The following is a 12,377-nucleotide window of genomic DNA, read 5'->3' on the forward strand; positions in this document are numbered from 1 at the left end:
TTTGTTAATGACGAGACGCGAGGCGGTTGAGAGACCGTCTCATGCTCGAGTCGCCTCTTGGAGCTTCCCACTCTGAAGAGTCTATCGATCTGAAATACTCAAGAGGGGAGGGGGGTGAATTGAGGATTAAAACTTTTACCTACTTTTACGATTGTGTATGTAGAATTAATTATTTAAAGTTTATTGGTTAAACTTTAACTAATTAACTAATTAACGAATTAAAAGAAAAGCAAATAAACGAAAGAAAGAGAGACACACGGATTTTTGAAGTGGTTCAGTTTCACAAGTCAAAATCTACATCCAATATTCTCGATTAATAAATTTAGTACCTTTCTGCGGATTACAAATTTACTAACCCAACTCGTACAACTAACTCTAGTTGTAACTCAATGAGTATCGTTAAATACTCGAGTGACTAACTTACGCTAATAAGAAAGCACTAATGATTCATGCAAAGGTTCACGTTAATGAACAAGTAAGAAATCGATTGAGCACTATTATCTTATAACGATAACTAACAAACGAACATACGAGTTTATAAACACACGACCTTTTTCGAAAGTTGCAAATCGGTTTTCTTGCTTTTGAAACACACGGTTTTGCTTTTAAAATCAAATCAATTTTTATGCTTAAAGGTCTTACTTTAAATGTTGCAAGATGTAAAGTATTTATAGTGAAGAATGAAGCATGCCTCACGGTTTAGTCGAAAACCCTAATGGCCGAAATAAAGATATGAAAATCATATCTTATAATATTTCTTTCCTTAAAAACCCTAAGAGATAATAAAAGATATTCCAAAAGATAGAATATAAATTATCTTCTATTATCTTTTCCATAAATCTTAAGATATGATAAGATTTCCATAATAAAAATATTTTTATCATAAATCACCATATCAAGTTAAATATAAAAGATATAATAAGATAATTCTAGAGAATAAGATCTTATTAAAAATAATCTTTTACACCTTAGGTTGCACGAAAACAACACACTCATAAGCCTCGTTTTTCGTGTCAACCCTGCTCAATTAGGTTTAGATTTTTAGGGTTTAGAGTATGCTATATTAAAACCCTAATTAGTAATAGGTCTCAACTCATAAGTTGATCCAATACAATTACTAATTACATGTTTTAATCATAAATCCACACTTCGTATTAAACCGGGCTTACTAGATAAATACTTTTGCTAGAACATTTAAAAGAGACAAAAACATTTTTCAAAAACTATTTTGAAAACATTTTAAGTCGTGTAGTATAAACTCAACATCTCAATGTTATAGTAGAAGAGCTATAACATTGAGCTCTTTTAGCTGCCAAGCTATAACTTTACCAGTACAAGAAATTCACTCTTAGCTATCATTACGAGATAATCACCTATACTATTCTAATCTTCTTAGGAGATCTTCGAGTATAGGCTACTTCATCATCCAAGCTTGATTTAATCTTTAGACGGACTTCGTCTTCTCATAATGCTTGAATAATTCTTTCATAATCTTGATCTTTGATTGAGGCTTGATCACGATATACTTCCACCACAAATCTTCTTAATTGCTTGTAAGGGATAAGTCTAATCTAAAAGACTAAACAAACAATTACGCGCAACGAGTATATAAAATATAAAGACTCTTGACATCATCAAAACATAAACATATATACTATATGGTTCAACAAATTCCCCCTTTTTGATGATGGCAAGTCTCCTAAAATTGTGACTAAGTATGTAGTTCCCCCTCAATATAATACCGTCATCTTTATAGATAAAGATCAACGCAAGATCAAAACAATTATGTTCAAGACCAAAACATTAATGACTGTAAGAGACAATCGGTCTTGACTCTTGACAAGGAGCAAGCTTAGGCAAATACTAAAACATGGTCATTTCTTCCCCCTCTTGACATCATCGAAAAGACGAGAACAGACATAAAACGACTAGAATGATATCAACCGAGGCAAGAAATATATATATAAACCAAAGCATATATTATAGCATAAGAACGACTTCAACATAAGCAAGTCCTACATATAAAGTGTGTAATATAAACCAAGTTTAGTACAGATTTTGTAGGAGAGAAGGGAAGTAGTCACTCACCTAACTACGACCTACAGAAGCATGCATGCAATCTAACATGATAGATATCTCTAGTAACCGTACATATACACTCCAACCAATCGAGGTCCAAAACACATGCCGAGGACTTACAAAGTAATGTGAGGTGAGGTAATTGGGTATGAAGGGGCAAAATAATTTGGATATGTGGAGGTAAAAGTCAAACTAGCACCGATCACAACCAAAAGTAACCATATTCCACTTTCCAACCCAACATAACAGATGATGCACCATGCCAAGTATGGCAGAAACTCACTTACATCAACAAGTACTTCTCCTTAAGTAATATGAAAATGATAAGAATAGGAGTAATAAGAGATTCTTGCTTTTCCATCTTTTATAGTATCATTTTTCTCCTTTTTGTTTTCGTACTCCTTTTTTTTTCATTTCCTTTTTCTTTTTGTTTCAGTCCATCTTTTTCTTCTTCCTTCCAATATTCATCACAACACCAATGAAATTTACCACAACAAGACATCCAAATATACCAACAAGACTAGCTTGACAAGGGTAGGCAATATAGAATGTAGTTGAATAAATAGGTCAAAACAAGGCAAATTTGGCTAATGTGAGGTTAGTAGGTAAAACGTAAAGGAATGGTCGCCTCTCCACATGTGTCACCACCACAAACCCGAGTGTATACAGGCAATAAGAGACAAATTTCATGCGTATGCAATTTGATATTACATGCCATGTAAGGAGTACTACTCACATTCTAAATAAAACCAATCATGAATGTCATTGGTTTATGAAGCTCTAAACCTTAGAATGTATATGTGATAAACAGGAGTTATGGTTTGTATACAACACAAAATATAATAGACTAGCAAACGAAATATTCTTATAAAATAATAAAATGCTATATAAGAATGTACTTGCAACGGAAAATATGAACATAGACATACAATCTCGTCTTAACTAGTCAATCATACGGGAAATAAAATATTTATGACAAGTTTAGTTGCCACCAATTAAACCAATTCCCAACCGTAAAGTCTCAAATCGTTCTCTAGCTAATGATTTTGTCAAAATGTCTGCCCATTGTTTCTCAGTACTACAAAATTCAAGTTTTATATTCCCTTTCTCAACATGGTCACGTATAAAATGGTGTCTAATTTCAATATGTTTAGTACGTGAATGTTGTGCGGGGTTTTTAGAAATAATGATCGCACTAGTATTATCACATAAAATAGGAATGCATCATACGTCAACACCATAATCACGTAATTGTTGTTTAAGCCATAATAATTGAGTACATACCAATCTTGCAGCGATATACTCGGCTTCAGCAGTTGAAATGGCAACTGAATTCTGCTTCTTTGAACCCCACGTAATAATGCAAGGTCCAACGAATGTGGCAACACCTGACGTACTTTTCTTGTCTAGAGAACATCCTGCGTAGTCGGCACCAGAATAACCGACCAGGTCGAAATTACACTCCATTGGATACCATAAATAAAGCTTAGCCGTTCCAATTAAGTATCGCAAAATCCTTTTTACGGCCGTCATATGCGACTCTTTGGGAGATGATTGATATCTCGCACAAATGCATACGCTAAATATGATATCTAGTCGACTTGCAGTTAAATATAGTAACGACCCTATCATCCCACGGTAAGTTATTTCATCAACAGGTTTACCGTCTTCATCTAAAGTTAACTTCTTATCTGCAACCATCGGAGTAGGTATAGCATGAGAATTTTCCATACCGAACTTATGAATCAATTCCTTGATATATTTTTGTTGATGGATTTTAATGCCTTCCTCAGTTTGTTGAATTTGCAAACCTAAGAAGAATTTCAATTCTCCCATCATACTCATCTCGAACTCGAAAGTCATCAACTCAGAAAAATATTTGCACAAGCTTCGGTTGGTCGATCCAAAGCTGATATCGTCAACGTAGATTTGAACAACCAAAAGGTCAGAACCCTCGAATTTTAGAAATAGAGTTTTATCAACAGATCCTCTACTGAATCCACTGTCAAGTAGAAACTTTGATAATCTGTCATACCATGCCCTTGGTGCTTGCTTTAATCCATATAGGGATTTTTCTAATTTAAAGACATTGTCTTCAAATTTGTTATTCTTAAATCCAGGGGGTTGTTCTACGAAGACTTCTTCATGTAGATACCCATTTGGAAATGATGTCTTGGACATCCATTTGGAAGAGCTTCATTGCTTTATGAGCTGCGAACGCTATCAGAAGTCTAATAGCTTCAAGACGAGCAACAGGTGCAAAAGTCTCGTCATAATCTATTGCTTCTTGTTGATTATAGCCTTGGACCACCAATCTTGCTTTGTTCCGAACGATGATTCCGGCATCATCTAGTTTATTCCTAAATACCCATCTTGTTCCAATAACAGACCGATCTTTAGGTCTAGGAACTAAGTGCCAAACTTTGTTCCGTTCGAACTGTTGAAGTTCTTCTTGCATGGCAATAATCCAATCCGATTCTGCAAGAGCTTTTTTGATATTTGTTGGTTCGATCATGGATAAGAATGAGTAGAATGAACAAAAATTATTCAAGGATCGTCTCGTTTGAACACCCTTCTTAATATTGCCGAGAATATTGTCCATTGGATGTGAGCTCTTGTACTTCCATTTAGTTGAAGTACTCGACTCTTCATCATTATTTGAACTTGACCCAATTTCATTTGGCTCAGAATTGGAGGAAGTTCCCCCTGAATCCAATCCAGGTGTTGTAGTAGAGCCGTTTATAACTTCGGACGCTGTACCTTGATTTGGATTCAATGTTATAGTAACATCCCCTATAACATTGGGTTGGGAATCCTTATTTTGAGACAATGTTATTGTATCATCAACTATAACTTTGGTTTTCTCTTTCTTGTCCTTTGAAGAATGATCAAGTTCATCATTTATTCCTTCAATCTCATTATCTTCCAATTCTAATTCTGGGGGATCGTCTCTAGAAAGACGAAAGTCAGGTTCGTCCAAGTCTTCTTCCTCATCCTGTAAGGGCTTATCAAACACGTTATCTTCATAAAAAATAACGTGAATACTTTCCTCAGTACAAAGTGTTCTTTTATTGAAGACCTTGTAAGCCATGCTATGATCAGAATACCCTATAAAAATAGCCTCATCACTTCTAGGGTCGAACTTACTTAACCTATTTTTACCATTGTTGTGAACAAAGCACTTACTCCCAAAGCAACGAAGATGGAAGATATTAGGTTTGCGACCTCTTAGAAGTTCATAAGGAGTTTTCTTAAGGATAGGTCTTATCATACCACGATTATGGATATAACACGAAGTACTAATAGCTTCAGCCCAAAAGTTACGAGGTAGACCACTACATAAAAGCATTGTACGAGCCATATCTTCTAGTGTTCTATTCATACGTTCAACGACACCGTTTTGTTGTGGAGTTTGATTGGTCCGTTTTGCATTCACAAATAAATAGATGTGGTCGTTGGTTACGGTCGAATCAAAACACAATTTATAGCTTAACAAGCAACTCTACAATTAGTAAAGAGGCAAGTAAAAGTCGGATCCCAAGGGACGGGAGTTGAAATGAGATTTCTATTGTAACTAGTGGTGTCTAAGGGGTGTCACAAATTGGGTTGATGTAGAAGGTTACTAAACTAGAATAACAATGAAAATAATCAAGCAAGATGAATAAAAAGGGGTGTAAACAATTGATTAAAGGCACTAGGGTGTCATGGGATCATAGGGGAATCATGGGATATGATCATACAAACATGTTCTCAAATTATAAGCAAGCAATTATTGTTGTGATGGATTGAGTTAGGTTATATCTTACAATCCTAGGAAAGTTTGGGTCCCGGAGCCGAATCGATTAGATTGTACAACACCTACAAGTCGACTTAATCTTCCCTACTCAACAACATGCATGGTCTAATGAGACTCGAGTTGGGTTATGTCTTACAAGTCTCATTGAAAAGATAGGAGATGATAGTAAATGCAAGGATTCATAGGCTTAGCATTTCATCAAATATAACATGTGCATGAGTTGAGATCAAAACAAGCAAGCAAATAAGATATGAAAGCATATTAATTTAAGCATGAATCATTCCCCATGTTGGTTTTCCCTAATCACCCATTAACCCTAGCTAAGAGACTACTCACTCATTATCATGTTGATCATGCTAGCAAGGTTGTCAATCATACCAACAATATGAAACATGATGAATAAATGAAAGTAATTAACAATAATTAAAAAGGGATTAAGAGATTATACCTACTAATGATTCCAATAATAAAGCAAGAATAATAGAAGTACTTGAATGCTAGATTGAGAGGTTGTCAATCTCCCAATAATAACCCAAATAATCTTCAATTACCCAAAATAAAGGATGAACAAAGAGATTAAAGAACTAAAACTTGGATTAAAACTTGATTAATACTTGATTACAATATTGAAGAGAGATTTGATTGATATTAACTACACTAATTATTGATAAGAAGAACATGCTCCTCTAATTAGACTAATGGGGTATTTATAGTGAAAATTAGGGAGGATGCATTAGGGTTAACTAAGGGCTAAACTAGTAATTACACTTTTTAAGTAGAGCAAGGAGAAGCCGGTATTTTTGGAGAGAAGGGCTTCTCTTTTCGTAGCTTGAAGAAGACAACCCGCGCTGTGAAGGAATCCGGGCGGATTAGGGTCGGGGACGGCGGATTTGGTCGAAGGAATCCGAGCGGATTCGGGGAATCCGGGCGGATTCTTTGAGGGGAATCGAGCGGATTCACTGGGGACGCTCGGATTGTGGATAGGCGGGACGGGCGGATTGCCGATAATCCGCTCGGATTGTCGTCGCGTGATACTTCTTCTTTTTCTTCCCTTTTCTTCATAAATTCCTTGGGGATTTCCTTGGGGACTCAAGGATCCTTTCTCAACATTGCTCTTCTACTATGATATGTACAAAGGCCTTCTAATCTTGTCTCTCCTTGATGCTTGGTCATTGAATTTGATCAATTTAGTCTTGATTTGCCATGAAAATGCAAGATTCTTACTCCTTTCCTACCAAGGGATCAAAATCTCAAAGAATATGCAAAACAAAGAACTAAAGATAAGAAATGACCCAAATAAGCACTAAAAAGCATGGAAACAAGGGTAATTCGGGGGCTAAATATGCGCCAATTATGGTCACATCAGAGTTCTTGGTGCGGAAAAGTTATGTCCTACACCATTAACTTTACAATATTCTATGAAGGCTTGATTATCAAATTCAATGCCATGATCCGTACGAATAGACACAAGGTTAGTCTTATATTTATTTTGAACAAGTTTTATAAGACAATCAAATTCATCAAAGGTCTCATCTTTTGAATGAAGGAAGATAGGCCATACATACCTTGAGTAGTCATCTACGAGGACAAAGACATACCTGGATCCTCCTCGACTTCTTACCTTCATAGGACCACAAAGATCCATGTGTACCAATTCCAAAGCATGATTTGTACTTACTACTCTTTTCGGTTTGAAAGATAATCTCACTTGTTTGCACCTGGCACACGTGTCACACATCTTTTCTTGGTCGAACTTGATCTTAGGTAACCCTTCAACCAAGTCCCACTTCCTGAGTTTGTTCAAGGTTAGTGAGCTAATGTGGCCGAACCGTTTGTGCCACAAACAGGGATTATCAAGAGTAACTTTTATGCATGTAAAAGAGTTAGTAGGCATAACATTTAAATCTACCATATATACGTTCCTTTTCCTATGGCCTTCAAGAATAACATTACTAATTCCTTCAATGATAATGCGATAACCATCAGTATGAAAAACAACTTTGTTACCTTTGTCGCATAGTTGAGATATGCTAAGTAGATTATGCTTGAGACCATCCACTAAATAGACATCGCTGATTGCGTGTGACTTAGAAATTCCGCTTTGCCAACACCGATCACTTTTCCCTTTTTATTGTCCCCAAACGTCACCTTTCCTCCGTTGAAAGGTTTGAGTGAAAGAAACAAATTCTTGTCTCTAGTCATGTGTCTTGAGCATCCACTGTCAAGATACCATTGATTGTTTTCTTTCACTATTACCCGCAGAAAGGATTAGATACAGTTTTTAGGCACCCAAGCTAAGTTGGGTCCCTTATGATTAGTTACTCTATATACCAAATCCTTTCGAACCCAAACTCGTCTAATGGTCATTTTTCTAAACCTTGGGTGACTTTGTTTAGGAGGAGTTCTAGGTTTAGGGATTTCTTTAGGTCTAGGAATTTTTCTAGGTCTAACATGACTGTTTTCCTTGTGATTAAGTTTGTTATGTTTAGGTCGACAAGGAGTTTGTGAAGTGCTAGGTTTCTTGGTGTAGTCAAACGCCATGTCATAGAACCAACGATAGTTGTTGTTTCTTTGTTCGTTAGGTTCATTTATAGGAGATTCATCATCCTCTATTGTTGTATCAACCGTTTTAGCATGGTCGGTATTTTTCCGTATATCATGCGCTCTTTTGACACAATTGTCTTGGATGTGACCCGTATGACCACAGTAATTACAAATCAGATATTCAGGAAGATCAGCACATTTCCTTTTTCTGAAATTAAAATCCGAAGGTGTTGATTTGCATTTAGAGTGATCTCTACGGCTGTAGCACTCATGTCCTAACCCCATCTTCATATTATTGTCAGATTATTCGGTTAGGAAGTTCATGACTTTTGCGCTACCTTCCCACTTATCATGGACTTTCCTAGCATGTAAGAGTAAGTCTTTTAGGATTTTGATTTCTTCTTGACATTTCGTGTGATCATTGTCGTTTTCTTTCTTATAATTGTCACGAAAGCCTTGGAACCTTTTGTTAAGAATAAGTAAAACATCCGAGTGTTGTTTCTTAACATTGATTATTTCAGTTTTAGATTCCTTTAATTGCTTTGAGAGAGAATCTATCTCTTTCTTTTGGTCTAAGATCACTGCTTCATTAGATGTGACCTTAGTCTCTAAGAGTTCTTTGCCTTTTCTAAGTTCTAAAGTTATAGCTTCATTAGCTATAACTTTGGCTTGAAGGTGCTTAATATTAAGCTTTAGGTTTGAAGTTATAGCTTCATTAACATAACCTTGGACTCTAATTCCTTCTTTTCAGCTATAGCAATATCTAATGTTGTAGCTTTATCAGCTGTAACTTTAGATTTCAGCTTCTTAGCTTTGGCCTTTAGAGTATGATTCTCCTCTGCAATATCAAAAATCTGTTCCTTCAGATCTTTTAACTCCAAATTCTGTTCATGACATTTATCGAGGGATTGCTCAAAAAATTCAATTAGGCCACTTTTAGATAATTTCTTAACGTGTTTTTTGAATTCCAGATAACTTACCTCTTCATCGTCATCTTCGTCCGATTCTCCAAGAAGGCAATAGTTTGATTGAGAATCCGTGCTTTCATCATCGCTGTCGGAGATTAGGTCAAGACTGACACTGCTGAGACAAAGGTTAGCTACTTCGTCATCTTCGGATCCTTCATCATCTTCTGAATCAAGATCACCCCAACACGAAGCCATCATTACTTGTTTGAACTCCTTTTTTGTCTTCTCGCGTTTTGCCTTGTCCTTGATTTTCTCCCATGTTGGACAGTCCTTGATCATGTGATTATATTCTCCACACTTGAAGCAACCTCTGTTTGCAAATGATGACTTTGATTCTGTTACTTTCTTGTTAGACGACTTATTATTGTTGTAAGATGATTTTGCTTGTTTGTTTCGAAAGATCCTATTTTTAAAACGGCGTGCAAACAAGACGATTTCATCTTCTATGTCGGAGTTAACATCTTCGCTTTTCAAAGCCATACTTTTACTTCTGCTTGGTTCAGCGTCATCTTTATTAAGAGTAATTTCATGTGCCATGAGAGCACCAATGAGCTCTTGGTAGGATAGGTTTTCAAGATCTCGTGATTCCTCCATTGCTGTGACTTTGGCACGCCACTTCTTAGTCAGGCTCCTAAGAACCTTCCTTGCAATGTCCTCTGTATTGAACTTCCTTCCTAGGTTTTTCAGTTCGTTTATTATACTTGAAAATCGTGCAGACATCCTATCCAATGACTCATTAGGCTCCATAATGAATAGCTCATATTTCTGCATTAGCAGATCTATACGGTGCTTCCTAACAATGGAAGTACTTTCATAAGCTAGTTCGAGGCCATCCCATATCTCCTTGGCCGTTGTACACGAAAAAAACGGATCGAACTCTGTAGAGGTCATGTCGTTCTGCAATAGACTTATAACTTTAGAGTTCTTCTCGACTTTCTTGTAGTCGGCCTCGACATAGTCGTCTTCCTTCTTCTCATATGTAGTGCCTTCAGCGGATGCAACAAGGATTTTGTGCGGCCCGTTTTGGATAATCCTCCAGCACTCCCAATCATGACCTTTCACATAGTGAGTCATGATGTTTTTCCATAACCCATAATTCTTCCCATCAAAGACGGGACACTTGAGGTATTTGAAATCCATTTATCACGTGATAGGCAGCGGAATATAAAACGATAAGATAAATAAGAAAAAGATAGATCAGCCTCTTTGTAGTTAGGCAATCAAGAGCATGAGGCTCTGATACCAATTGAAGAGTCTATCGATCCGAAATACTCAAGAGGGGGGGGGGGGGGGGTGAATTGAGTATCAAAACTTTTACCTACTTTTACGATTGTGTATGTATAATTAATTATTTAAAGTTTATTGGTTAAACTTTACCTAATTAACTAATTAACGAATTAAAAGCAAAGCAAATAAACGAAAGAAAGAGAGACACACGGATTTTTGAAGTGGTTCAGTTTCACAAGTCAAAATCTACGTCCACTATTCTCGATTAATAAATTTAGTACCTTTCTACGGATTAAAAATTTACTAACCCAACTCGTACAACTAACTCTAGTTGTAACTCAATGAGTATCGTTAAATACTCGAGTGACTAACTTACGCTAATAAGAAAGCACTAATGATTCATGCAAAGGTTCACGTTAATGAACAAGTAAGAAATCGATTGAGCACTATTATCTTATAACGATAACTAACAAACGAACATACGAGTTTATAAACACACGACCTTTTTCGAAAGTTGCAAATCGGTTTTCTTTCTTTCGAAACACTGTTTTGCTTTTAAAATCAAATCAATTTTTATGCTTAAAGGTCTTACTTTAAATGTTGCAAGATGTAAAGTATTTATAGTGAAGAATGAAGCATGCCTCACGGTTTAGTCGAAAACCCTAATGGCCGAAATAAAGATATGAAAATCATATCTTATAATATTTCTTTCCTTAAAAACCCTAAGAGATAATAAAAGATATTCCAAAAGATAGAATATAAATTATCTTCTATTATCTTTTCCATAAATCTTAAGATATGATAAGATTTCCATAATAAAAATATTTTTATCATAAATCACCATATCAAGTTAAATATAAAAGATATAATAAGATAATTCTAGAGAATAAGATCTTATTAAAAATAATCTTTTACACCTTAGGTTGCACGAAACAACACAGCTCATAAGCCTCGTTTTTCGTGTCAACCCTAGCTCGAATTAGGTTTAGATTTTTAGGGTTTAGGAGTATGCTATATTAAAACCCTAATTAGTAATAGGTCTCAACTCATAAGTTGATCCAATACAATTACTAATTACATGTTTTAATCATAAATCCACACTTCGTATTAAACCGAGCTTACTAGATAAATACTTTTGCTAGAACATTTAAAAGAGACAAAAACATTTTTCAAAAACTATTTTGAAAACATTTTAAGTCGTGTAGTATAAACTCAACATCTCAATGTTATAGTAGAAGAGCTATAACATTGAGCTCTTTTAGCTGCCAAGCTATAACTTTACCAGTACAAGAAATTCACTCTTAGCTATCATTACGAGATAATCACCTATACTATTCTAATCTTCTTAGGAGATCTTCGAGTATAGGCTACTTCATCATCCAAGCTTGATTTAACCTTTAGACGGACTTCGTCTTCTCATAATGCTTGAATAATTCTTTCATAATCTTGATCTTTGATTGAGGCTTGATCACGATATACTTCCACCACAAATCTTCTTAATTGCTTGTAAGGGATAAGTCTAATCTAAAAGACTAAGCAAACAATTACGCGCAACGAGTATATAAAATATAAAGCACTCTTGATATCATAAAAACATAAACATATATACTATATGGTTCAACACACTCCAAGAGGGATGCGCACATTAATGACTTGAGTACGGAGGGACTCGTGTGGTTGAGACACGCCGTCTGGCAGGGGATCCGGTTGGCTTCTGGACCCAGTACGTCTGGGCGTGTCCAGGTACCTGTTTGTGAGATGAG

The sequence above is a fragment of the Silene latifolia genome, chromosome 7 (genome assembly GCF_048544455.1).
Source record: "Silene latifolia isolate original U9 population chromosome 7, ASM4854445v1, whole genome shotgun sequence".
In the NCBI taxonomy this organism is placed as follows: domain Eukaryota; kingdom Viridiplantae; phylum Streptophyta; class Magnoliopsida; order Caryophyllales; family Caryophyllaceae; genus Silene; species Silene latifolia.